At 44.4% G+C, this 17,535-nt stretch overlaps 1 non-coding gene across 1 annotated transcript; it reads left to right on the forward strand.

Annotated features, from left to right (window-relative positions):
- The first annotated feature begins 528 nt into the window (after positions 1 to 528).
- Positions 529 to 719, forward strand: LOC138648523 (U2 spliceosomal RNA). Its single transcript, XR_011315136.1, has one exon. It is a non-coding gene; the product is annotated as a U2 spliceosomal RNA (small nuclear RNA).
- Positions 720 to 17,535: the final 16,816 nt, after the last annotated feature.

Genomic DNA, 17,535 nt, shown 5'->3' on the forward strand with positions numbered 1-17,535 from the left:
GGTTTTGAGCACCTTGAGGGGTGTAGTTTTTAGAATGGTGTCACACTTTGTTATTTTCTATCATATAGACCCCTCAAAATGACTTCAAATGTGATGTGGTCCCTAAAAAAAAAAAGGTGTTGTAAAAATGAGAAATTGCTGGTCAACTTTTAACCCTTATTACTCCCTAACAAAAAAAAATTTTGTTTCCAAAATTGTGCTGATGTAAAGTAGACATGTGGGAAATGTTATTTATTAACTATTTTTTGTGACATATCTCTCTGATTTAAGGGCATAAAAATACAAAGTTTGAAAAATGCAAAATTTTAAAAATTTTCGTCATATTTCCGTTTTTTTTCATAAATAAATCGCAAGTAATATCGAAGAAATGTTACCACTAACATGAAGTACAATATGTCACGAAAAAACAATCTCAGAATCAGCGGGATCCGTTGAAGCGTTCCTGAGTTATAACCTCATAAAGTGACAGTGGTCAGAATTGCAAAAATTGGCTCGGTCATTAAGTACCAAATTGGCTCTGTCACATCTATCGCTTCTCGGCCTTTTGGCTAAGATCAAGTGTAGTATCTGTTCTTATCAGTTTAATATCTGATGCGTCCCCTATTTGGGGACCATATATTAAATGGATTTTTAGAACAGGGAGCTGGAAATGGAGCTTGCTCTGTCCACTCCACGCATTGACCCGTTATTGCAGTATCTCCGGGAACAGTGCAAAAAAAAAAAAAAGAGAAAAAAAAAAAAAAATTCACTGTGGTAATGTCTATAACCAAAATTAGAAAAATGTTGTCTCTGTCCAAATATATATAGACCTAACTGTATATGAACAGCAAAGTGGGTTTTACTTAGCGAAGAATAGGAAGAGTTTTCAAAGCATTTTTTAAGCCAGCCGTTTTTGAGGAGAATTTCATATTGATTCTGCTCCAAAAACCTATGAACATCCCAGAGAATCCATGAAGGCTAGGTACTCTGATGTAACAGGTTTTGTTCCCGTTGGTTGGTTTTGTGCCTGGTGGTAGTTGTGCCCGGTAGTAGGCTTTTGTGCCAGACTTTAGGTTTTATGCCTGGTGGTAGTTGTGCCCGGTAGTAGGTTTTGTATCCGGTTATTGATTTTGTGGCCGGAGGTTGGTTTTGTGCCCGGTGGTAGGTCTTGTGCCTTGTGGTAGGTTTTGTGTCCAGTAGTTGCTTTTGTGCCCGTTGGTAGATTTTATGCCCTCTGGTAGGTTTTGTGCCCGGTTGTAGGTTTTGTGTCTTGTGGTAGTTGTGCCCGGAGGTTAGTTTTGTTCCTGGTGGTTGGTTTTGTGCCTGCTTGTAGTTGTGCCCGTTGGTAGATTTTTTGCCCGGTGGTAGGTTTTATGCCAGGTTGTAGGTTTTGTGCCTGGTGGTAGATGTGCCCGGTGGTAGATTTTGTGTCTGGTGGTAGTTGTTCCCTCCGTAGGTTTTGTGTCACGTTGTAGGTTTTGTCTGGTGGTGGTTGTTCCCGGTGGGTTGTTTTTTTCACGGTGGTTGGTTTTGTGCCCGGTGGTTGGTTCTATGTTTGGTGATAGTTGTGTCCAGTGTTTGGCTTTGTGTCTGGTGGTAGGTTTTGTATCCAGTCATAGATTTTGTGGCCGGTGGTTGTTTTTTTGCCGGTTGGTTTTGTGCCCTGGGGTAGGTTTTGTACCCAGTGGTTGCTTTTGTGCCCATTGGTAAATTTTATGCTTTGTGGTAGGTTTTGTGCCTGCTTGTAGTTTGGCCCGGTGGTAAGTTTTTTATGCCAGGTGATAGGTTTTGTAAATACAAAAGGAAAGTGAATCCAGATCACCACACTCCAGGTGCACGGGAGCTCTGTCCTGATGAGACGATAAGCAACAGAGAGAGTTCTTTGCTCCAGCTCCTTGGATAAAAATCTTAAATTTTATTCCAATGATTAAAACATGACAATATGAAAAAGTAGAAGTGTGCACAGCCGTAAAGAGGTGCCAGAGTAGGTTTCCACACCGTAACATATAGCAAAAAATAGAATTGCCTTTGTACACTCTTACCACTAGGGTTGAGCGAATTTTAGTTTTTTAGGGTAGAGTCGGGTTTCACGAAACCCGACTATCTTAAAAGTCGAGTCGAGTGAAATCGTCCGATTATCGCGAAAAGTCGGGGATCGACCGAAACACGAAACCCAATGCAAGTCAATGGGGAAGCATAGTCGGCAGTGAGTGGAGGCCAGGAAAACATGTACAGTGCCCATTTTAATGGCAAAAACATCCATTCTTGTTACTGAAGCTTGTCAATCTTAATTTACCTTATAATAATAGTAAGGCATTGGAAATTGGGGGTCATTTGGCTAAAGTTGTGGGGAGTAGGGTTGGTTCAAGTATTTAGTGGGCCCAGGAAATCTGGACCACGTCACGGCAGTTGAGCAGGGAGAGGTAAGTATTTCAACTTTGCAAGTGCTGTGATTCTGAACAAGCAGGGGGGGCCCACTCGTTGGCATTGGCACTGGCGCAGGGCCCCTCAAAGTACGGCGGTGTGTTTGCACGGCGGGGGCGCCTCCCACCGGCAGCAACACTTTTGCGTACTATGAGGGGCCCTGCGCCAGTGACGTCACCAACGAGTTTCCCCCCCCCACCTGATGAAGGAACCTGCACCTTCATCTGCACCTTCCTCTTTGTCCCCGTGTAAGGTGGTATGGTATGCGGGAAGAGGAACCTGACTTTCAGCAGGGTCACATTCTGGCTGTGTAGCGTGCACGGGGAATGTAGCATTCTGGGTCAATGTACCAGCAGACTCATCTATCACTGGCTGGGCAATGGGCAGGATGAGGAGGAAACACAGATATAGGCCCAAATAATAAAGTGAGCTAAATGCAGTTCAAAATTGGTAACACAGGACTAAACAGGCGGCATTGCTTTGTTCAGTGGAGGACAACTGTAATGAGAGGCTGACACAGTGAGTAGGCCCAAATCAGTAAGTAGGCTAAATGCAGTTCAAAATTGGTAACAGAAGTAAACAGGCGGCACTGGTTTGTTCAGTGTAGGAGAACATCAAGGAGCGGCAGACACCGTTAGTAGGGCCAACAAAACAAGTAGGCCAAATGCAGTGTTATATTAAAAACAATTTAACGAGAGCCTGAAGATAGAAGCTAGGGAAAGGCAACCTGGAGAACACCTTGGAGCAGAAGACACAGTTTGTAGAACCCAGACCCAACTTGTAGGCCTAATGCAGTGTTGTTTCAACAACTACTTAACGAGAGCTTCAAGATAGAAGCTAGGGAGAGGCAACATGGAGAACACCTTGGAGCGGCAGACACCGTCTCTACATCCCAGACCCAACTTGTTGGCCTAATCAGTGTTGTTTCAACAACTACTTAACGAGAGCCTGAAAATGGAATTTCAGGACAGGAAACCATGAGAACAGCATGGAGCGGCATACACCGTTAGTAGGCCCCAACCACACTAGTAGGCCAAATTCAGTGTAATATTAACAACTACTTAATGAGAGCCTGAAAATGGAATTTCAGGACAGGAAAGCAGGAGAACAGCAAGGAGCGGCAGACACCGTTAGTAGGCCCCAACCAAACTAGTAGCCCCACTGCAGTTGTTCGATTTAAAAACTATTTAACAAGAGCCTGAAGATTGAAGCTCAGGAAAGGCAACCAGGAGAACACCTTGGAGCGGCAGACACTGTTAGTAGGCCCCAACCAAACTAGTAGCCCCACTGCAGTTGTTCGATTAAAAAACTATTTAACAAGAGCCTGAAGATTGAAGCTCAGGAAAGGCAATCAGGAGAACACCTTGGAGCGGAAGACTCAGTTTGTAGAACCCAGACCCAACTTGTAGGCCTAATGCAGTGTTGTTTCAACAACTACTTAACGAGAGCTTCAAGATAGAAGCTAGGGAGAGGCAACATGGAGAACACCTTGGAGCGGCAGACACCGTCTCTACATCCCAGACCCAACTTGTTGGCCTAATCAGTGTTGTTTCAACAACTACTTAACGAGAGCCTGAAAATGAAATTTCAGGACAGGAAACCATGAGAACAGCATGGAGCGGCATACACCGTTAGTAGGCCCCAACCACACTAGTAGGCCAAATTCAGTGTAATATTAACAACTACTTAATGAGAGCCTGAAAATGGAATTTCAGGACAGGAAAGCAGGAGAACAGCAAGGAGCGGCAGACACCGTTAGTAGGCCCCAACCAAACTAGTAGCCCCACTGCAGTTGTTCGATTTAAAAACTATTTAACAAGAGCCTGAAGATTGAAGCTCAGGAAAGGCAACCAGGAGAACACCTTGGAGCGGCAGACACTGTTAGTAGGCCCCAACCAAACTAGTAGCCCCACTGCAGTTGTTCGATTAAAAAACTATTTAACAAGAGCCTGAAGATTGAAGCTCAGGAAAGGCAATCAGGAGAACACCTTGGAGCGGAAGACTCAGTTTGTAGACCACAATGAAACTTGTGGCCCCAATGCAGTTTTATAACTCTGACAGGCTGAAAAACCAGTCTTTTTTTTTTTTTTTATTTAGAGGAGGACAGCTGTATTAAGTGGCGCAGACAGACACTGCTAGTAGGCCTTACACCACAAAGTTGGCTCACTGCAGGTTGAAAAAAAGTTACATGGGTACACGGTCGGCATTGGTGTGCTCAGCGGAGGACAAATGGAAGGAGGGACCGCAGACACACTTAGTAGGCCTACAATAAAGAAAGTAGGCTCTATGCACTTTTAAATAGGTTCCAGGGGTACACAGGCAGCATTGGTGTGGTCAGCGGAGGACAAATGGAAGGAGGGACCCCAGACAGACTTAGTAGGCCTAAAATTAAAAAAAATAGGCTCAAAGCACCTTCGATTATGTGGCAGGGGTACACAGGCAGCATTGGTGTGGTCAGCGGAGGACAATTGGAAGGAGTGTCTGACACAGTTAGTACTCCCAAAAATAAATAGATGTTAATGTCTCGCAAATCAACAAAACCAAAAAAAAAAGGGTGGCATACTTAGGTACAGGGGTGGGCTCCTCTGCTGAGTTTCAGACATAGTAATTTGGCGCTAAGTATTTACTGGTGTCAATATAGGACACTGCCCCTGACTATTTTAACTAGCATCTTACATGTCAAAAATTGGTATTGTCAGTGCCAGGCAGTGAAGGATGTCAGCGCATAGACTAAACATTGTTGGAGCTGTGAGAGATAATTTTGCAAGTGGTAGAGCACTGTTTGAGCTGGGGGGGGAACTCTCTTGTGGCCGGCGGTACAGGCCCAGGGCCCCTCATGTTACAACAGTGTGTCTGACGTTGGGTGCGCGCCACCACCGCCAGAGACACTTTATTGTACTATGAGGGACCCAGTGGCAGTGCCATCGACCAAAAGCGGGCACACCCACCTCTTCAGACAAACGGCACTCTCACGGTTAGCCCATTACATGTCGTATGCTGGACAAACAGCTGCTGCAAATTAAGAGATTGGAACAGTCAGTAAGACCAGTCCACAAGCGAGACCTTTTTATAGGAAAGCTAGGTGTCAGCCAGGAAAGGTGGGGCAAAGAAGACCCAGGAAAACATACTCAGAAGGGAGGTAAGAACATTTCTAAAACAATCCACAGAGAGGAGATTGGAACAAAACAAAATCCTCTAAACTGCATGCTCGCAAACGCCAGAAGCCTGACAAACAAGATGGAAGAACTAGAAGCAGAAATATCTACAGGTAACTTTGACATAGTGGGAATAACCGAGACATGGTTAGATGAAAGCTAAGACTGGGCAGTTAACTTACAGGGTTACAGTCTGTTTACAAAGGATCGTAAAAATCGGAGAGGAGGAGGGGTTTGTCTCTATGTAAAGTCTTGTCTAAAGTCCACTTTAAGGGAGGATATTAGCGAAGGAAATGAGGATGTCGAGTCCATATGGGTCGAAATTCATGGAGGGAAAAATGGTAACAAAATTCTCATTGGGGTCTGTTACAAACCCCCAAATATAACAGAAATCGTGGAAAGTCTACTTCTAAAGCAGATAGATGAAGCTGCAACCCATAATGAGGTCCTGGTTATGGGGGACTTTAACTACCCGGATATTAACTGGGAAACAGAAACCTGTGAAACCCATAAAGGCAACAGGTTTCTGCTAATAACCAAGAAAAATTATCTTTCACAATTGGTGCAGAATCCAACCAGAGGAGCAGCACTTTTAGACCTAATACTATCTAATAGACCTGACAGAATAACAAATCTGCAGGTGGTTGGGCATTTAGGAAATAGCGACCACAATATTGTGCAGTTTCACCTGTCTTTCACTAGGGGGACTTGTCAGGGAGTCACAAAAACATTGAACTTTAGGAAGGCAAAGTTTGACCAGCTTAGAGATGCCCTTAATCTGGTAGACTGGGACAATATCCTCAGAAATGAGAATGCAGATAATAAATGGGAAATGTTTAAGAACATCCTAAATAGGCAGTGTAAGCGGTTTATACCTTGTGGGAATAAAAGGACTAGAAATAGGAAAAACCCAATGTGGCTAAACAAAGAAGTAAGACAGGCAATTAACAGTAAAAAGAAAGCATTTGCACTACTAAAGCAGGATGGCACCATTGAAGCTCTAAAAAACTATAGGGAGAAAAATACTTTATCTAAAAAACTAATTAAAGCTGCCAAAAAGGAAACAGAGAAGCACATTGCTAAGGAGAGTAAAACTAATCCCAAACTGTTCTTCAACTATATCAATAGTAAAAGAATAAAAACTGAAAATGTAGGCCCCTTAAAAAATAGTGAGGAAAGAATGGTTGTAGATGACGAGGAAAAAGCTAACATATTAAACACCTTCTCCACGGTATTCACGGTGGAAAATGAAATGCTAGGTGAAATCCCAGGAAACAATGAAAACCCTATATTAACCCCTTAAGCCCCAAGGGTGGTTTGCACGTTAATGACCGGGCCAATTTTTACAATTCTGACCACTGTCCCTTTATGAGGTTATAACTCTGGAACGCTTCAACGGATCCCAGTGATTCTGACACTGTTTTCTCAAGACATATTGTACTTCATGATAGTGGTAAAATTTCTTTGATATTACCTGCGTTTATTTGTGAAAAAAATGGAAATTTGGCGAAAATTTTGAAAATTTCGCAATTTTCCAAATTTGAATTTTTATGCAATTAAATCACAGAGATATGTCACACAAAATACTTAATATGTAACATTTCCCACATGTCTACTTTACATCAGCACAATTTTGGAACCAAAATTTTTTTTTGTTAGGGAGTTATAAGGGTTAAAAGTTGACCAGCAATTTCTCATTTTTACAACACCATTTTTTTTAGGGACCACATCTCATTTGAAGTCATTTTGAGGGGTCTATATGATAGAAAATACCCAAGTGTGACACCATTCTAAAAACTGCACCCCTCAAGGTGCTCAAAACCATATTCAGGAAGTTTATTAACCCTTCTGGTGCTTCACAGGAATTTTTGGAATGTTTAAATAAAAATGAACATTTAACTTTTTTTCACAAAAAATTTACTTCAGCTCCAATTTGTTTTTTTTACCAAGGGTAACAGGAAAAAATGGACCCCTAAAGTTGTTGTACAATTTGTCCTGAGTACGCCGATACCCCATATGTGGGGGTAAACCACTGTTTGGGCGCATGACAGAGCTCGGAAGCGAAGGAGCGCCATTTGACTTTTCAATGCAAAATTGACTGGAATTGAGATGGGACGCCATGTTGCGTTTGGGGAGCCCCTGATGTGCCTAAACATTGAAACCCCCCACAAGTGACACCATTTTGGAAAGTAGACCCCCTAAGGAACTTATCTAGATGTGTGGTGAGCACTTTGACCCACCAAGTGCTTCACAGAAGTTTATAATGCAGAACCGTAAAAATAAAAAATCATATTTTTTCACAAAAATTATCTTTTCACCCCAAATTTTTTATTTTCCCAAGGGTAAGAGAAGAAATTGGACCCCAAAAGTTGTTGTACAATTTGTCCTGAGTACGCTGATAGCCCATATGTGGGGGTAAACCACTGTTTGGGCAGATGGGAGAGCTCGGAAGGGAAGTAGCGCCGTTTGACTTTTCAATGCAAAATTGACAGGAATTGAGATGGGACGCCATGTTGCGTTTGGAGTGCCACTGATGTGCCTAAACATTGAAACCCCCCACAAGTGACACCATTTTGGAAAGTAGACCCCCTAAGGAACTTATCTAGATGTGCTTTGAGCGCTTTGACCCACCAAGGGCTTCACAGAAGTTTATAATGCAGAGCCGTAAAAATAAAACAAAAATTTTTTCCCACAAAAATTATTTTTTTAGCCCCCAGTTTTGTATTTTCCCGATGGTAGCAGGAGAAATTGGACCCCAAAAGTTGTTGTCCAATTTGTCCTGAGTGCGCTGATACCCCATATGTGGGGGGAATCACCGTTTGGACGCATGGAAGGGCTCGGAAGGGTAGGAGTGCCATTTGGAATGCAGACTTAGATGGAATGGTCTGCAGGCGTCACATTGCGTTTGCAGAGCCCCTAATGTACCTAAACAGTAGAAACCCCCCACAAGTGACACCATGTTGGAAAGTAGACCCCCTAAGGAACTTATCTAGATGTGTGGTGAGCGCTTTGACCCACCAAGGGCTTCACAGAAGTTTATAATGCAGAGCCGTAAAAATAAAACAAAAATTTTTTCCCACAAAAATTATTTTTCAGCCCCCAGTTTTGTATTTTCCCGAGGGTATCAGGAGAAATTGGACACCAAAAGTTGTTGTCCAATTTGTCCTGAGTGCGCTGATACCCCATATGTGGGGGGAACCACCATTTGGATGCATGGGAGGGCTCGGGAGGGAAGGAGCGCCATTTGGAATGCAGACTTAGATGGAATGGTCTGCAGGCGTCACATTGCGTTTGCAGAGCGCCTAATGTACCTAAACAGTAGAAGCCCCCCACAAGTGACCCCATTTTGGAAACTAGACCCCCCAAGGAACTTATCTAGATGTGTTGTAAGAACTTTGAATCTCCAAGTGTTTCACTACAGTTTATAACGCAGAGCCATGAAAATAAAAAATCTTTTTTTCCACAAAAATTATTTTTTAGCCCCCAGTTTTGTATTTTCCCAAGGGAAACAGGAGAAATTGGACCCCAAAGGTTGTTGTCCTATTTGTTCTGAGTACACTGATACCCCATATGTGAGGGTAAACCACTGTTTGGGCACACGGGAGAGCTCGGAAAGGAAGGAGCACTGTTTTACTTTTTCAACGCAGAATTGGCTGGAATTGAGATCGGACACCATGTCGCGTTTGGAGAGCCCCTGATGTGCCGAAACAGTGGAAACTCCCCAATTATAACTGAAACCCTAATCCAAACACACCCCTAACCCTAATCCCAACAGTAACCCTAACCACACCTCTAACCCTGACACACCCCTAACCCCAATCCCAACCCTATTCCCAACCGTAAATGTAATCTAAACCCTAACCGTAACTTTAGCCCCAACCCTAACCCTAACTTTAGCCCCAACCCTAACTGTAGCCTTAACCCTAGCCCCAACCCTAACCCTAGCCATAACCCTAGCCCTAACCCTAACCCTAGCCCCAACCCTAACCCTAGCCCTAACCCTAGACCCAACCCTAACCCTAGTCCTAACCCTAGACCCAACCCTAACCCTAGCCCTAACCCTAGCCCCAACCCTAACCCTAGCCCTAACCCTAGCCCTAATGGGAAAATGGAAATAAATACATTTTTTTAATTTTTCCCTAACTAAGGGGGTGATGAAGGGGGGTTTGATTTACTTTTATAGCGGGTTTTTTAGCGGATTTTTATGATTGGCAGCCGTCACACACTGAAAGACGCTTTTTATTGCAAAAAATATTTTTTGCGTTACCACATTTTGAGAGCTATAAATTTTCCATATTTTGGTCCACAGAGTCATGTGAGGTCTTGTTTTTTGCGGGACGAGTTGACGTTTTTATTGGTAACATTTTTGGCCACATCACATTTTTTGATCTCTTTTTATTCCGATTTTTGTGAGGCAGAATGACCAAAAACCAGCTATTCATGAAATTCTTTTGGGGGAGGCGTTTATACCGTTCCGCGTTTGGTAAAATTGATGAAGCAGTTTTATTCTTCGGGTCAGTACGATTACAGCAATACCTCATTTATATTATTTTTTTATGTTTTGGCGCTTTTATACGATAAAAACTATTTTATAGAAAAAATAATTATTTTTGCATCGCTTTATTCTGAGGACTATAACTTTTTTATTTTTTTGCTGATGATGCTGTATGGCAGCTTGTTTTTTGCGGGACAAGATGAGGGTTTCAGCGGTACCATGGTTATTTATATCTGTCTTTTTGATCGCGTGTTATTCCACTTTTTGTTCGGCGGTATGATAATAAAGCGCTGTTTTTTGCCTCGTTTTTTTTTTTTATTACGGTGTTTACTGAAGGGGTTAACTAGTGGGCCAGTTTTATAGGTCGGGTCATTAGGGACGCGGCGATACTAAATATGTGTACTTTTATTGTTTTTTTTTTATTTAGATAAAGAAATGTATTTATGGGAATAATATTTTTTTTTTTTTCATTATTTTGGAATATTTTTTTTTTATTTTTTTTTACACATTTGGAATTTTTTTTTTTTTACTTTTTTACTTTGTCCCAGGGGGTGGACATCACAGATCGATGATCTGACAGTTTGCACAGCACTCTGTCAGATCACCGATCTGAGAGAAGTGCAGGCTGCTTCACAGTGTCTGCTCTGAGCAGGCACTGTGAAGCCACCTCCCTCCCTGCAGGACCCGGATGCCGCGGCCATCTTGGATCCGGGTCTGGAGCAGGCAGGGAGGGAGGTAAGACCCTCGCAGCAACGCGATCACATCGCGTTGCTGCGGGGGGCTCAGGGAAGCCCGCAGGGAGCCCCCTCCCTGCGGGAAGCTTCCCTATACCGCCGGCACATCGTGACCATGTTTGATCGCGGTGTGCCGGGGGTTAATGTGCCGGGAGTGGTCCGTGACCGCTCCTGGCACATAGTGCCGGATGTCAGCTGCGATAGGCAGCTGACACCCGGCCGCGATCGGCCGCGCTCCCCCCGTGAGCGCGGCCGATCACATATGACGTACTATCCCGTCACTGGGAATTAAGTCCCAGGGCACCTCGACGGGATAGTACGTCATATGGGATGAAGGGGTTAAGGGTCACAAATCTAACCCAAAAAGAGGTGTGAAACCGGCTAAATAAGATTAAAATAGATAAATCTCCGGGTCCGGATGGCATACACCCACGAGTACTAAGAGAACTAAGTAATGTAATAGATAAACCATTATTTCTTATTTTTAGGGACTCTATAGCGACAGGGTCTGTTCCGCAGGACTGGCGCATAGCAAATGTGGTGCCAATATTCAAAAAGGGCTCTAAAAGTGAACCTGGAAATTATAGGCCAGTAAGTCTAACCTCTATTGTTGGTAAAATATTTGAAGGGTTTCTGAGGGATGTTATTCTGGATTATCTCAGTGAGAATAACTGTTTAACTCCATATCAGCATGGGTTTATGAGAAATCGCTCCTGTCAAACCAATCTAATCAGTTTTTATGAAGAGGTAAGCTATAGGCTGGACCACGGTGAGTCATTGGACGTGGTATATCTCGATTTTTCCAAAGCGTTTGATACCGTGCCGCACAAGAGGTTGGTACACAAAATGAGAATGCTTGGTCTGGGGGAAAATGTGTGTAAATGGGTTAGTAACTGGCTTAGTGATAGAAAGCAGAGGGTGGTTATAAATGGTATAGTCTCTAACTGGGTCGCTGTGACCAGTGGGGTACCGCAGGGGTCAGTATTGGGACCTGTTCTCTTCAACATATTCATTAATGATCTGGTAGAAGGTTTACACAGTAAAATATCGATATTTGCAGATGATACAAAACTATGTAAAGCAGTTAATACAAGAGAAGATAGTATTCTGCTACAGATGGATCTGGATAAGTTGGAAACTTGGGCTGAAAGGTGGCAGATGAGGTTTAACAATGATAAATGTAAGGTTATACACATGGGAAGAGGGAATCAATATCACCATTACACACTGAACGGGAAACCACTGGGTAAATCTGACAGGGAGAAGGACTTGGGGATCCTAGTTAATGATAAACTTACCTGGAGCAGCCAGTGCCAGGCAGCAGCTGCCAAGGCAAACAGGATCATGGGGTGCATTAAAAGAGGTCTGGATACACATGATGAGAGCATTATACTGCCTCTGTACAAATGCCTAGTTAGACCGCACATGGAGTACTGTGTCCAGTTTTGGGCACCGGTGCTCAGGAAGGATATAATGGAACTAGAGAGAGTACAAAGGAGGGCAACAAAATTAATAAAGGGGATGGGAGAACTACAATACCCAGATAGATTAGCGAAATTAGGATTATTTAGTCTAGAAAAAAGACGACTGAGGGGCGATCTAATAACCATGTATAAGTATATAAGGGGACAATACAAATATCTCGCTGAGGATCTGTTTATACCAAGGAAGGTGACGGGCACAAGGGGGCATTCTTTGCGTCTGGAGGAGAGAAGGTTTTTCCACCAACATAGAAGAGGATTCTTTACTGTTAGGGCAGTGAGAATCTGGAATTGCTTGCCTGAGGAGGTGGTGATGGCGAACTCAGTCGAGGGGTTCAAGAGAGGCCTGGATGTCTTCCTGGAGCAGAACGATATTGTATCATACAATTATTAGGTTCTGTAGAAGGACGTAGATCTGGGGATTTATTATGATGGAATATAGGCTGAACTGGATGGACAAATGGCTTTTTTCGGCCTCACTAACTATGTTGCTATGTTACTATGTTAAAATAATTAGAAATCCATGAGTGGTTCATTTTAATGAAGGTTAGATCATCAACATTTTGGGTAGCCAGACGAGTCCTTGTTTCGGTCACTATTGAACCAGCAGCACTGAATACTCTTTCTGATAGGACACTAGCTGCTGGGCAAGCAAGCTCCTGCAATGCATATTCTGCCAATTCAGGCCAGGTGTCTATTTTGGATGCCCAGTAATCAAATGGGAATGACGGTTGAGGGAGAACATCGATAAGGGATGAAAAATAGTTAGTAACCATACTGGACAAATGCTGTCTCCTGTCACTTTGAATTGATGCTGCAGTACCTGTCCTGTCTGCGGTCATTGCGAAATCACTCCACAACCTGGTCAGAAAACCCCTCTGTCCAACGCCACTTCTGATTTGTGCACCTCTAACACCTCTGCCATGTTGCCCCCTACGGCTCGTGTGAGAACCATCACCGGCGCTGTGTGCTGGGAATGCCTGAATCAAACGGTCTACAAGAGTTGCTTGTTTGGTTGCTAATATTTGTTCGAGGTTCTCATGTGGCATGATATTTTGCAATTTGCCTTTATAGCGAGGATCAAGGAGGCAGGCCAACCAGTAATCGTCATCGGTCATCATTTTTATAATGCGTGGGTCCCTTTTGAGGATACGGAAGGCATAATCCGCCATGTGGGCCAAAGTTCCAGTTGTCAAATCTGCGGTTGTGCTGGGTTGAGGGGCAGTTACAGGCAAATCTACGTCACTTGTCTCCCTAAAAAACCCTGAACCCGGCCTTGCAACGCCACCAGTTGCTATTGGCCCCGGCGAAGCTTCCTCATTCAAAAAATACTCATCCCCATCATCCTCCTCGTCCTCCTCCTCTTCGCCCGCTACCTCGTCCTGTAGACTGCCCTGACCAGACAATGGCTGACTGTCATCAAGGCTATCCTCTTCCTCGGCTGCAGACGCCTGCTCCTTTATGTGCGTCAAACTTTGCATCAGCAGACACATTAGGGGGATGCTCATGCGTATTATGGTGTTGTTTGCACTAATCAGCCGTGTGCATTCCTCAAAACACTGAAGGACTTGACACAGGTCTTGTACCTTCGACCACTGCACATCTGACAACTCCATGTCTGCCATCCAACTGCCTACCCGTGTATGTGTATCCTCCCACAAATACATAACAGCACGCCTCTGTTCGCACAGTCTCTGAAGCATGACTATTGCACTTAAACACATGGGCTGATGACCGGATCATGCAGCTTTATATGAAAATCACTATTTATTATAATAGCCAGACCTGAAATAACAAGCACTTTTCACCTATTGTGTCCTGTTATTATGCGGTGGTCTAGGAGCAACATGGTACGAGCTCAGAAGGAAGTGGTAACTGTACTGACCACAGTCCCTAAGCTCAACTCAACACTAGAAGTAGCCGTGGAATGCTCCTAACTCTCCCTAGGCATCTCGTCACAGCCTAAGAGCTATTTACCCATAAAGACAGAAGCAGGAAAACTATCTTGCCTCAGAGAAAATCCCCAAAGGATAGATTAGCCCCCCACAAATAATGACTGTGAGTGGAGAGGAAAAAGACATACACAGAATGAAACCAGGATGAGCACAGGAGGCCAGTCTAGCTAAATAGATAGGACAGGATGGAATACTGTGTAGTCAGTATAAAACACTACAAAAATCCACGCAGAGTTTACAAAAAAATCTCCACACCTGACTAAAGGTGTGGAGGGTAAATCTGCTTCCCAGAGCTTCCAGCAAGACAGAATTAATTCATACTGATAAGCTGGACAAACAAAGAAAGCACTGAACGGATAAGTCCACAATCTATGGACAGAAAAGAGCAAGCAAAAACTTAGCTTTGCTGAACTGGTCAGGATAACAGGGAAATCCAAAGAGATGTGAATCCAACCAGGAACCATTTACAAGTGGCACTGGCTGAAGATAGAGCCAGACTTAAATAGCCGAGCAGAAGAGACGATAAGTGGAGGCAGCTGATGACAGCTAACTCCAAGGAGCAGCCATACCACTTGAAACCACAAGAGGGAGCCCAAGAGAAGAACTCACAAAAATGCCACTTACAACCACCGGAGGGAGCCCAAGAGCGGAATTCACAACAGTTTTGTGCCCGGTGGTTGGTTGTGTATCCGGTTGCAGATTTTGTGCAAGGTGGTTGGTTTTGTGCCTGGTGGTAGTTGTGCCCAGTGTTAGGTTTTGTGCCCTGTGGTAGGTTTTTGTGCCAGGTTGAAGGTTTTATGCCTGGTGGTAGTTGTGTCCAGTGGTTGGCTTTGTGCCTGGTGGTAGGTTTTGTATCCAGTCATAGATTTTGTGGCCGGTGGTTGTTTTTTTTGCCCTTTGGTTGGATTTGTGCCTGGTGGTAGGTTTTATGCCAGGTTGTAGGTTTTGTACCTGGTGGTAGGGTTTGTGATTGGTTTTAGTTGTGCCCTGTGGTAGGTTTTGTGCCAGGTTGCAAGTTTTATGCCTGGTAGAGTTGTATCTGGTGGTTTATTTTGTGCCCAGTATTAGGTTTTGTGCCCGGTGGTTGGTTGTGTGCCCGGTGGTTGGTTTTTGTGCCCGGTGGTTGGTTTTTGTGCCCGGTTGTAGATTTTGTGCAAGGTGGTTGGTTTTGTGTCTGGTGGTAGTTGTGCCCAGTGTTAGATTTTGTGCCCTGTGGTAGGTTTTGTGGCCGTTTGTTGGATTTGTGCCCGGTGGTAGTTATGCCCGGTGATAGGTTTTATGCTCAATGGTAGGTTTTGAGCCAGGTTATAGGTTTTGTGCCTGGTGGTAGGTTTTGTGACGGGTGGTAGATTTGGAGCAAGGTTGAAGATTTTGTGCCTCTTGGTAGTTGGGCTCGGTAATTGGTTTTATGCTCGATGATAGGTTGTTTCCAGTTGTAGGTTTTGCACCCGGTAGTAGGTTTTGTGCCTGAAGGTAGCTGTGCCAGGTGGTTAGTCTTGTGCCTCGTTGTAGGTTTTGTACCCGGTTGCAGGTTTTGTGCCTGGTGGTAGGTTTTGTGCCTGGAGGTTGGTTTTGTGTCCGGTGGTTGGTTTTGTGCCCGGTGGTTGGTTTTGTGCCCGGTGGTTGGTTGTGTATCCGGTTGCAGATTTTGTGCAAGGTGGTTGGTTTTGTGCCTGGTGGTAGTTGTGCCCAGTGTTAGGTTTTGTGCCCTGTGGTAGGTTTTTGTGCCAGGTTGAAGGTTTTATGCCTGGTGGTGGTTGTGTCCAGTGGTTGGCTTTGTGCCTGGTGGTAGGTTTTGTATCCAGTCATAGATTTTGTGGCCGGTGGTTGTTTTTTTTGCCCTTTGGTTGGATTTGTGCCTGGTGGTAGGTTTTATGCCAGGTTGTAGGTTTTGTACCTGGTGGTAGGGTTTGTGATTGGTTTTAGTTGTGCCCTGTGGTAGGTTTTTGTGCCAGGTTGCAAGTTTTATGCCTGGTAGAGTTGTATCCGGTGGATTATTGTGTGCCCAGTATTAGGTTTTGTGCCCGGTGGTTGGTTGTGTGCGTGGTGGTTGGTTTTTGTGCTCGGTGGTTGGTTTTTGTGCCCGGTGGTTGGTTTTGTACCCGGTTGTAGATTTTGTGCAAGGTGGTTGGTTTTGTGTCTGGTGGTAGTTGTGCCCAGTGTTAGATTTTGTGCCCTGTGGTAGGTTTTGTGGCCGTTTGTTGGTTTTGTGCCTGGTGGTAGTTATGCCCGGTGATAGGTTTTATGCTCAATGGTAGGTTTTGAGCCAGGTTGTAGGTTTTGTGCCTGGTGGTAGGTTTTGTGACGGGCGGTAGGTTTGGAGCAAGGTTGAAGATTTTGTGCCTCTTGGTAGTTGGGCCCGGTAATTGGTTTTATGCTCGATGGTAGGTTGTTTCCAGTTGTAGGTTTTGCACCCGGTAGTAGGTTTTGTGCCTGAAGGTAGCTGTGCCTGGTTGTAGGTTTTGTACCCGGTTGCAGGTTTTGTACCCGGTTGCAGGTTTTGTGCCTGGTGGTAGGTTTTGTGCCTGGAGGTTGGTTTTGTGTCTGGTGGTTGGTTTTGTGTCCGGTTCTTGGTTTTGTGTCCGGTGGTTGGTTTTGTCCGGTGGTTGGTTTTCTGCCCTTTGGTTGGATTTGTGCCTGGTGGTAGGTTTTATGCCAGGTTGTAGGTTTTGTACCTGGTGGTAGGGTTTGTGATTGGTGGTAGTTGTGCCCTGTGGTAGGTTTTTGTGCCAGGTTGCAAGTTTTATGCCTGGTAGAGTTGTATCCGGTGGTTTATTTTGTGCCCAGTATTAGGTTGGTTGTGCCCGGTGGTTGGTTGTGTACCCCGTGGTTGGTTTTTGTGCCCGGTGGTTGGTTTTTGTGCCCGGTGGTTAGGTTTGTACCCGGTTGTAGATTTTGTGCAAGGTGGTTGGTTTTTGTGTCTGGTGGTAGCTGTGCCAGGTGGTTGGTTTTGTGCCTGGTTGTAGGTTTTGTACCCGGTTGCAGGTTTTGTGCCTGGTGTTTGGTTTTCTGTTTGGTTGGTTTTGTGCCCTGTGGTAGGTTTTGTGCCTTGCTCTATACTTCAGGTCATGATAGGTAATGACAGCTGCACTAGTTACGTGTGTACCGGGCGCCTCCGACTTAGCTGTTATGGGGTTAATGTTTTTGCTCCTGCTCCTCCATCTTTACAGCTCTAGCTGGTTTGAAAGTGGGATCCTGAAATTTGCCTTCGGCTGCAGCTTTTTATGCTCGTTTTGAGTGGTGATAAATACTTGGACCTACAAGGAACAGAAATGACGTCCATAAATTCCTGCTCACAAGTGATTTCAGTAC

The sequence above is a fragment of the Ranitomeya imitator genome, chromosome 8 (assembly GCF_032444005.1).
Source record: "Ranitomeya imitator isolate aRanImi1 chromosome 8, aRanImi1.pri, whole genome shotgun sequence".
NCBI classification, from domain to species: Eukaryota; Metazoa; Chordata; class Amphibia; order Anura; family Dendrobatidae; genus Ranitomeya; species Ranitomeya imitator.